Raw genomic sequence first — 11,408 nt, forward strand, 5'->3', positions numbered from 1 at the left:
TGCTAACCTAACTTCAAACAGAACAGAAATCAGTTATGTGGAACTAGGCTAGTTTGTTATGGCTTTTTGTTTGAAGTATTATTGGTTCTTTCTGTGTTCTGTTTTCCAGAAATCAAGAAAATAATTCTCTGCCTTTTGAGCTATTTATAGCTTTTCAAGCAATGTATGTACTTATGAGCAGAGTTTGAAACCTGTATTTTTCTCTCTCCATGATTTCTCTGGAATTTGAAAGTCATTAGTAAGTATTATTAATTTCTGACAATACAGTTATTTGTATAAGTTCAATAAGAATCTGTTTTGTTCTATAGGGCATGATGGAGGCACTGATATTTTACCAAGGCTTTGGCTGGAATAGCATCTCCAGAGGTGTCCAGACTGTGTTAAGGAATTAAGGTTGACTTTATAAGGCCAATAAAGAAAGCCCTTTGGAAAACTGGCCAGATACCCATCAGTAACCTTTCCTGATCTGTGGTAAGTAACGAAGGTCACTTGCTGACGGGTCCGGAAATTGAAAGGTGCTTGGGGACCTCAAGAGAAGAGGAATTTATCCAATGCATACAGGTATCTCATGGCAAAGATGAAGCCTGGGCTCATGAAAGGCTCTTGAGAAAGTCTGGCCTGAAAATTCCTTATAAAAGGTTCCAGCAAAGCCAAAGAGTCTAGATGGCTAATAATTATTCTTACTGTGCTTTATGCAAATAATCAGTATACTGAAGGTACAGTTTATTTTGTCAACTGAGTTGGTTCTACTGTAATTTGTCTTTAATAAAGAGAGAAATTGGAGAGAGAGAAAAATAATTCAAAGAGAAAAAAAGAGGCTGTGGCCCACCTGTATTAGATCCCAGTCTTGTCTGTACTGTCAGCTCATAAAATGAGTCATAACTGTTTTTTGAACTTTTAAATGGGATTAAGAGACTAGCCAAAGAATGTGGTGTGAGTGTGTGTCTCAAAAGGGAGACCTTGGGTAGAAATGGGGAACAAGCAAGGGAAGTCCACCCCACTGACTACCGTGTGGAAGCACTTTAAGAAGGAACTTGTAGGTGACTATAACACCAGGAAAGCTAAGGAGTCTTTGTGAGCAGGAATGGCCCCCCTTTGGGATTAGATGGCCATTGGAGGGAAGTCTAGAGGGATCCCTAGTGTCTGAGGTATGGCACAGAGTTACTGGAAAGGGGGGTCACACTGAGCAGTATCTGTACATAGATACCTGGCTACAGCCAGTAGTGAACCCACTGCATTGGTTGAGAGAGCAGGTCATGACAGTGCTAGTAACACAGGGACAGGAAGGGAAAGTGCTTTCCACCCTACCTAGAGTAGTGATGCTGAAGATATTGGCAGATTTGGTAAAGACATTGTTGCAGAGGCTCAGAAAGGGACACAGAAAACTACCAATTTGGCTGGAGTAAATGAGGTTCTCCAAGGAAAGACTGAGAGTCCAGGCCAGTTCCATGAGAGGTTATGTGAAGCATTTCAGATGTACACTCCCTTTGACTCTGAGAGCCACGAGGATCAGAGGATGGTTAATATGGCCCTAGTTAGCCAAAGCGCTGAAGATATACAGTGAAAACTGCAGAATCAGGAGATGTTTGCAGATATGAACACCTTGCAACTCCTCAAAATAGCACAAAAAGTCTTTTTGAATCGGGAAGCAGAAAGCCATAGGGAAGAGGACAGACACATGAAGCAGAGGGCCAATCTCATAGCTGTGGCTCTGAAAGGCATGAGGGAAGGAACCCCTCCCTTTCAAAGAGGACAGAGTCAAGGAGTGCGAGGAAGTAGGGGACCTAAGGTAAAAGGCCCCCCTTGTAAAGGGATCAGTGTACAACTGGCCAAGAGACAGGGCATTGGAAGAATGAGTGTCCTCAGAGGCAAGGAAGTGTGGAAAATCCTGGGAGAGAGGTCACAGAACCAGAAGAGCAGGGAGCCCTCTATAACTTATTGGGAGAGGCCCTGCTAGACTGAAGGGGAACGGACTCATCTGCCCCCAGAAAGTCCATGGTCCAAGTAAGGATTGGGGGCATGGACATTGGCTTTCTAATTAATACTGGGGCTGAACACTTGGTGGTCACCCAGCCAGTAGCCCCTCTCTCAGACCACAGGATTGACATCATAGGAACAACAGAGACAATGCTGAACAAGCCTTTGTCTCCCTCAGAAGTGTTCCATAAGAGGCCACGAGGTAATATGCAGCTACAACTGCCCAAACCAGATCTGATGTCCGCCTTGGGAGTGGAGGCTGTTTGTGACTCAGCCAGGAGAAGGGCTGAGGCCTGAACTGGCCCAGCGGTGGCTGCGGGTCTGGGCAAAAGATAACCCCCCCCCCCAAGGCTGTGCTCAAGGTACAGACTGCTTATTGCAACATCTAGAGGTAGGTGACTATAAAGTTTCTAAGCGAAAGACTCAGATCTGCCAGCAGCGAGTACCTCATCTAGGATTTATTATCCAGCAGGGAGGGAGGAACCTAGGCAGAGAGAGGCAGCAAGTCATTAGTCGCCTTCACACATCCACAAGCTGAAGGCAAATTCAGGAATTCCTAGGCACAGTCGGTTTCTATCATCTTTTGATCCCCAAATTTGCCATCTTGGCTAGACCTCTGTATGAGGCAACTAAAGGAGAGGAAGGAAAGCCCTTAGAGTGGAGACGAGAGTAGGAATGTGCCCTCTCCCAGCTAAAGATGGGACTAATGACTGCCCCTGCACTGGGATTGTGCAAGCTCTTCACTCTGTGTGTCTAATCAAGCCCTTCACTCTGTATGTCTCAGAGAGATATCATATAGCTGTGGGTATGTTAACCCAGCTGGTTGGTTCCTGGCCAAGGCCTGTAGCCTACCTCTCTAAGCAGTTAGATGGAATGGCAAGAGGATGGCCACCCTGCTTACAGGCATTAGCCACTACTGCACTCCTTGTGCAAGAAGCCGATAAACTGACTCTAGGGCAGGATCTCAGAGTAAAAGTAGCCCACTCTGTGGTCACTTTAATGGACACTAAAGGATATTTTTTGACCCTGCCATGCTCCTTCCAGCCAATGGAATAGAGACTGAGCATGACTGTGTGGAATTCATAGATAATGTGTACTCTAGCAGACCTGATTTGCATGACCAGCCTTCAACAGATGCAGACTGAGACTTGTATGTTGATGGAAGCAGTTATGCGATGGTGCAAGCCCTGGCAAAAGGCCATCAATCAGCGATGTGTCATCTGCATCCAGTTCAACGCCTGCTAAGGACCAACGGTACCCACAGGAATCTAGTCATATGGAGCAACACCCTTGGTGAACTTTCAGGTAGACTTCACTGACATACCCAGTTGTAGAGGGAAGAAGTACTTGCTGGTGATGATGTGCACCTACTCCGGATGAGTAGAAGGATATCTTACCCACACTGAGAAGGCATAAGAAGTCACCTGGGCACTCTTGAGACACATTATAGCACAGTGTGGGCTCCTGCTGAGGACTGGGTCAGACAATGGGCCAGCATTCATCTCTGAATTGATCCAGAAGATGGCTAACATCCTGGCATCACTGGAATCTCCATGCAACCTACAGCCCACAAGGCTCAGAGAAGGTGGAACACATGCATAGAGCTATCAAAGCAAGTTTAGAGAAAGTATGCCAGGAGATGAATTTACAGTGGGTAAGCTCCCTGCCCTTGGTATTATTTAAGATTAGGTGTACTCCTACTAAGAGGACAGACAGGAGTCTCACCATATAAGATCTTATATCATAGGCCAACCCCCTTACTACAAAGCTTGCCAGGATCCCCCCGGGATTTGGGAGAGGTAAAATTAAAGAAGCAGTTGCAGGCACTGGGAAAGGTGACAGAGGCAGTGTCAGAATGAGTGAATGAATGGTGTCCTGTTAGTTTGTTTTCCCCTGTCCACCCTTTCTCTCCAGGAGCTGTGGTGTGGGTCAAAGATTGGAGCATGTCTCCCCTGATAGCGAGGTGGAAAGGCCCTTACCACGTTATCCTGACTACACCTACAGCTGTGAGAGTACCAGAAATTCCTGCCTGGATCCATTACAGCAGAGTGAAGCCTGCCGTGGAACCATAGGGGGACCTTCCCCTGCCTAAGAGGAGCCGGACTGAGTAGGATGTGATCGATGGTAGCTGATCCTGAGTTCCTGTAACATAGGCTCCACACCTCAATGACTCCTGAACCTTGGGAAGCTACCTTAGATCCTGACAACCCCCTTAAGCTGGTGTTGCAGAGAACAGCAAGCCCTGCGCCGGTCACACCCTGGGAACTTACTGGTCCATGCACTGCCAAAGCATGAGGATCTACGTCATTATGGGACTGCTCTTTATTGGACTCATGAGAGCTAAGTGTAATTTAGATTGTGCAAATATTCAGGATGCTAATGTAAAAAATTGTACAAAACAGATTAGCTTTGGATTATTTTCTTGCTGCCGAAAGAGGAGTATATAGAAAGTTCAATCTGACCAATTGTTAACTGAAAATAGATGATCAAGTTCTAGTAGTAAGTATAGCTAATGAAATTTCCAAATTGGCTCATGTGGTGGTACAGGTGTGGCACGGATATGATCCAAAATCCATCTTTAGAGGATGGTTCCCTGTTTTTAGAGGTTTTAAGACCCTTATAATAGGAGTCTTATTATTTTTGGATACTTACCTTCTCCCATGCTTATTGCCAGTATTACTCCAGATGGTGAAGAACCTAGTGAATTTGGCTGTGTCTCAAAGAGGCCCAGGTGGAGCATATTACATGCACCACCAATGAACTGTGGCATAGGTTAATGAGGATGGTGGTGAGATTCCATAACAAGTTGTTCTGAGTCTCAAAGGGGGGAATGAGACAAGAAATTAAAAGCAGAACTAAAAGAATCTGTCCTAGCTGCCCTGTGTAGGCCTCAGCCAAGCCACAGGCATTTCTGTTGTCTGTATGTTTCTTCCTTGACATATGTGGGGCCTAGATTGTAACCTAGTAACTTCCTTAGGTTTCTGTTGCCTTTTAGGGCAGGTGGTCCATTCGGTTTGAAGGACATGGGCGAATCTGACCTTCCCCCTTGAGCCCAGGACCTTGAGGATGATGTCATGTCTCTCTCTGTTTTATGACTCTCATGTGCACTCCCACTCTGAAAAGTGGATAAAAGATAGGCAAGAGATTGAGTGGGGGGGGGCTTGGTTTTGGGAAACACACTAGTGTTCCGAGTACCCCCGGCCGAATAAATCTGCTTCCTCGAATCAACTGGTGCCTGGAGTCTTCTGTCTGTGTCGGTTTCCTGGTACATAAGGAGAGAGAAAGAGAAGCAGTGGTCTGTAGATATACTCAGAAGCTCTTTTGAACCCAGAAAGACATAAGTGGATAGTAAAAGAGCTGGGAGTGTTGCGAGAAGACGAGGCCCAACACAGAGAAAGAGCACCCAAACGCCATGTTTATAAGAGGAAGGGCTTTATTTACTAGCCAGGAGCTTATGGCATAGATTTCCAAATGGCCACACTCCCCGACTGGCTTGGTCTTTCCCTTTTTATCGACAGTCAAAAAGTTCCACTCCACAGGTACCACTTGCATTGGCCAGTTTGAATCAAATAAAGTGGAAGATGCTATTCCAGCCCCTACAGAACTACAGGATTTCACAGAACTTGGAAATTTCCAAGTTACAAATTCCCAAGAGCTGAGTCACCATGAAGAGGACCTTGCAGGTGTAACTTTGTGGTCTCCTTGAGAAAATCTGTTCTCCTAGACCTCACCCTTCTTGGGTATCTTCTCTCAGGAGAGCATGTTTTTTCAGAAGGCCTTCCAATGCCATGTAGTCACAACCATTGCTAAGGATCCCAGGATCTCTGGGTGCCATTTCTATTTGCTCTTCAGCTCTCAACCAGAGTAAAATAGTGGATATAAAATGGGTTCAGTAGCCTTCTAATATTCCCTTCAGCGCCTTTCTTTTGGAGCCAAGAGGAATTAGAAAGTTTGTTCCCCAATAACCTTTCACCCATAATTTGAAGGTCGGCAGCCACACTATGCACTTTTACAGGCTGATGGGCATTCAAATAATTAGTCTCCATTATTATGATTATAGAAAAAACAGGACAGAATTAAGTGGTCCCATTGCTTACAATTGATCTTAAATCCTGGACAAGTTCTCCAAAATACAGTGGCAGAATTTCTTTCTGCAGTAGGTTCTTGGTCTCAGAGATTTGAAGAATGAACCCATGGACCACAGATCAGTGGTAAGATAGTATTTAATAGACGGAAAGGAACACAGAAGGAATAAAAAGCACTAGAGCTTCTGGAAGAGGGAAAAACCCAAGTGGGAAGTTGCTGCATGGGTTTTTTGTCTGGAGGTGTAAGGTCATGAGAATTACATTTGGCCAGGACTTAGTAGATTAAAAAAAATAAAAAGCCCTTTTAAGTGTTAAAGAGTATATTAACAAATGAATGCAGTCCCTCCAGCTCCAGGCAAAATGGCAGGGCATCGGCTTCAGAAAAGGCTGGTTTACAGGAAATTGCTCAGGCCTAGAAAACTCACATGAAATTCCTGAGGCATAGGGAAGTGAGTCTCTGTCCAGCCATAAATGAGGAAACCTTGTATCACTGTCAATCCTTCCATTACTTTCTTTGGACTTAGCCAATTTAAATAAACAAACAAACAAAAAACTTTCTGAGAGTAATCTAAAATTATGACTGATAGCACATACTAAGACATATTAATATTTTATAGTATTACAACACACACATATATATATATACAAACATAATGCACAGAAAATTGAAAATCATTTCATTATTTAACAATGCTTCCCATACAGTTATAACACATCGAATAAGGCTAACATATCTTTCTTAGACACCTAGTGGTCTTAAAAAAGTCAAAATTTAGAGTTTTGATTTTGGAAGGTTTTTCAAATATAAAAGGCTTAAAACATTTGTTCAAATAGGATTACAAGTCAAAAGATTCTAAAGGCAATACAGGAGTTTATACGGGTGTAAACCTTAACCCTTTTAAAGGTCATCCTTCTCTAGTTAGCCAAGACCCCAATACACGTGATACAGGGATTGTTTATTCTAGACCAGTTACTAAGAAGATTAAAATATAAATAAAAATAAAAACCCTCCTGTACTGTGATTTTTTTGGATTAAAGGAAAACAGGTAACCAAATTTTATAAATCATAGCCAAGTAGATTACATACAAATTCATTCATAAATTCTCTCTAATGAGTTCTATTTAACCTGCACAATCTACAAACGTGATAAACTTTGTTTTCTCCTTGCTTTCTTTTTTCTTTTTTTCTTTTTTTTTTTTTTAAAGACAGAGCCTCAAGCTTTTCCCCTGGGTAGAGTGCTATGGCATCACAGCTCACAGCAACCTCCAACTCCTGGGCTCAAGCGAGTCTCCTGCTTCTGCCTCCCAAGTAGCTGGGACCACAGGCACCCGCCACAATGCCTGGCTATTTTTTGGTTGCAGCCGTCATTGTTGTTTGGTGGGTGCGGGCTGGATTTGAACTGGCCACCTTAGGTGTATGTGGCTGGTGCCTTAGCCGCTTGAGCCACAGGCACTGAGCCGCTTTCTTTTTTTCTTAAATAACCAGTCATCCTATTTCAGTCATACCACACCCACGCTCTTTGATATACCTCCCCCCAGTCCTGCTGGCAATCTAATGGCCAGGGATTGATTAGATTCCTCTTCTACTCAAATACAGGGGCCTCAACCAGTCCTCCTTGCCGCAAATGTCTCCCAGTGTATGTCCCAGTTCCTGCCTGCCATTTGTACATGGTGTTTGACTCCTCAAAGACTTGCCAAGGGGGTCCTTTCTCCACCCATTTGAAGCATCCACACAGAGAGGCAAAACTGCCATCCCTGGAGCACTCAGTGGCTCACGTCACCCAGGCTGATTGCCCCCCTCCTCGGCTCCTATGGGTGTCCAGAAAGTTGGTGGCAATGGCCAGGTGAGTTTGAGCCTTTTCTCTTTTTGGGTAGTCTCACTTCCTGGTCAGGGAACCAGAAATGTTGCTGAAGACAAGTCCCAATAGAGAGACAGGCCCAAACACCCTGTTTAAAAGAGGAAGGCTTTATTACAGCTGGCAGAGTGATGGCAGACAAGGATCCAAAATGGTCCCACTCCCTGACTGGCTTAGTCTTCTCGTTTTTATCTCCAGTCAAAAATTCCAGCCCACAGGTACCTTTCTCATTGGTCAGTATGAATCAAGCTGGAAAAGTAGGCTCAGGCTTCTACAAAACCATGGGCTTTTACAGAAGCAGAAGCAAGTTTTAGTTTCCATGTCCCAGGAAGTTAAGTTTCTACAAATTCCTAAAAGATGAGTGACCATGGGGAGGATCTTGCAGGTGTGTCCTTGGGGTCTTCTTGAGAATACCTCTGTTCTCATAGACTTCATTTTTCTCTGGGTATCCTCTCAGTTGAACCTAGCCATAGAAATCAGAATCCCTCTTCCTTAAGACAGGCCAATAAAGCCAGAACCCCTTTTTTTCTGAAAGCTAGCCATAAAACTTAAAATTGTATATAATAATTGGCCATAAAGTAATAAGGTGGCCTACTTTGTTTTACTATAAAACACCCATTCTAGAAAAATCCCTGGCCCATTCCTCGAAGGAAGGAATGCACACTAAGAGAGGCCAAACAGATAGACAGGCATTTGTGGGATTTTCCATCTATAGCTTGGTAGCATTAGCTCAATCATATGTCTATGAAGTTGCCCATATTTTGTTGACTTTGAGCATAAAAATGGACGATTTCCTTGTTATCATTGAGTGTTCACTCTAAAGGTACTCACATATAAGTTCGTAACTTTTCATCCTCTTAATTCATCAGTTTTACGTTAGTTAATTTTTTAGCAAACCTTTATGAGAATAAAGGGCATTTTCTCCAGAAAGTTTGGCTAAATATTAGAGCATGATTTTGAACTGGTGTGCCACAGAACACTGGTGTGCCTTGAGAGAATATAAGGTGTGATGCAAAAATTTTTAGAGACCAATAATTAAATTATTTTCAAAAAAATTTCAAAGCACAGTAAGTATATATATATTTTTTTTTTTTTTTTGATATTTTGACCAGTGCCACGGACATTTAACTATAGGTTCGGGTGTGCCGCCAAAAATTTTTAACTATCATTATTTTTGAAAGAAGTTCGAAGTATAGTAAGTATATTCTTTTATTTTTTTTTTTTTTTTGATCAATATAAGTTAAGTGTGCCATGGAAGTTTAACAATAGGTTCAGGTGTGCCCTGAGATAAACAGGAAACGGTTGAAAACACTGCTTTAGAGGACCAGAGACACTTTGATCAATCCCTACCATTTCAATATATTTTGTTCTGGATGTGGTTTTTGAAAATCTCTAATTAAACACTTTTAAACAGCAGATAGTCAAAAATATCTGCTATACTTATAAAATTTAGAAATAATGTTACAAAACAAATGGGACTTAGTTAAACTGAAAAGCTTCTGTACAGCTAAAGAAACAACCACCAAAGCAAACAGACAACCTTCAGAATGGAAAGAGATATTTGCATATTATGAAGTGGACAATAGCTTGATAACTAGGATCTACAGAGTACTCAAATTAATCAGTAAAAAAGAGCTAACAATCCTATATATCACTGGGCAAGAGACATGAATAGAACTTTCTCTAACGATGACAGATGAATGGCTAACAGATGAAAAAAATGCTCATTGTCCCTAATCATCAGAGAAATGCAAATCAAAACTACCCTGAGGTATTGTCTAACCCCAGTGAGAATGGCCCACATCACAAAGTGTCAAAGTTGACAATGCTGGCATGTATGTGGAGAGAAGGGAACACTTTTACACTGCTGGTAGGACTGCAAACTAATCCAACCTTTATGGAAGGAATTATTGAGAATCCTCAAAGAACTCAAATTAGAACTCCCATTTGATCCTCCAATCCCATTACTAGGCATCTACCCAGAAGGAAAAAAAAATCCTTTTATCATAAAGATATTTGCACTAGACTATTTATCTCAGTTCAATTTACAACCACCAAATTGTGAAAACAACTTAAATGACCACCAACTTGGGAATGGATTAACAAGCTATGGTATATGTATACCATGGAATACAATTCAGACATTAAAAGACATGGAGGCTTTACATCTTTTTTATTAACCTGGATGGAGGTGGAACACATTCTTCTTAGTAAAGCATTACAAGAATGGAGAAGCAAGAATCCAATGTACTCAATTCTAATATGAAAGCAGTAGATAAGCTAATACAAGGGGTGGAGTAGTGGAATGAGGAAGTGAGGACAGGGAGGGAGAGAAGGGGAAAGGATGTCACTGTGTATTGTACACCTCTTGGGGGTGGGATACACTTATAAGAGGGACTATATCTAACAAATACAATCATTGTAAACTAATTCTTTGTACCCTCAATGAATCCCAAATAATAATAAAAAAGTTACATTGTTTACAATAACAGCCTTATTAAAATACTTAGATTTGTTTATTTTGATAGGATTTTTGAGATTAAAAGCAGTAGTTAGAACTATATTTTAATCCTGGGTCTGTGTTATATAATTCACAGGGTATAAAAATGGTTAATAGGAAAAAACTTAAAATTATAACTGGGAAACTGCTAAAATAAATCAGGTATTTTACAAATACCTTAAAAGCTGGCAAATACAAATTCTTTTCCTGTCTGTATGTCTGTCTGTGCATATATGTCATGTGTCTGTGATATTTCACTATTGCAAAAGAGCTCTAATTAATTGGCTTTAAAAAAGCAAGTACTTACAGCCAATATTTTATCAGGAAATCAGAAAGGAACTCAAATGTCTACTCAGTCATGTGACTTTGGTAATCTTTGATAAATAAAACTAGTTTTAAAGCTGTTACTGAAGTTCAGATATTCAGAGGTCATAAAAATGCCACTTCTATAATATTTCTAAATTTTGCTGGACTTTACTGTGAGCTTATATTATTAATTTTGAGACTCTTAATTCTGATGTCTAGATATGTGGCCACGGTGAGGCCTAGGGACATATGCTCAATGCCTAAACCAGGAACTACAAAACACAATCTAGCCAAATGGCCCCTTCTTTCCTGTTCAAGTTTTGCCACCTGGCTATTTCAGGAGAAACTGAGCCCACAGTCTTCCCGTTTTCTGCCTTTTCATCTGGTAAATGATTCCAGGTTGTCATTAGAGACTTAGGAGACCCAGGAAAGACACCATAGATGGTGACTATATTGTGGTTTCAAAACTCTTCAGTAATTTAAAATCCAAAAGTCATGTTATGTAAAGTTAAAAAGAATATAATCATTAAATGAGTCACTTATAAGATAAAATACTAAAATAGAAATTTTTAAATATGTTTAAATTGTGTATTTGATGTCTTATTTTTATGTGACATAAAAAATTATATTTAGGCTCGGCGCCTATGGCTCAAGCGGCTAAGGCGCCAGCCACATACACCTAAG

This window comes from Otolemur garnettii, unplaced genomic scaffold, assembly GCF_000181295.1.
Source record: "Otolemur garnettii isolate 467f Iridium unplaced genomic scaffold, OtoGar3 scaffold00282, whole genome shotgun sequence".
NCBI classification, from domain to species: Eukaryota; Metazoa; Chordata; class Mammalia; order Primates; family Galagidae; genus Otolemur; species Otolemur garnettii.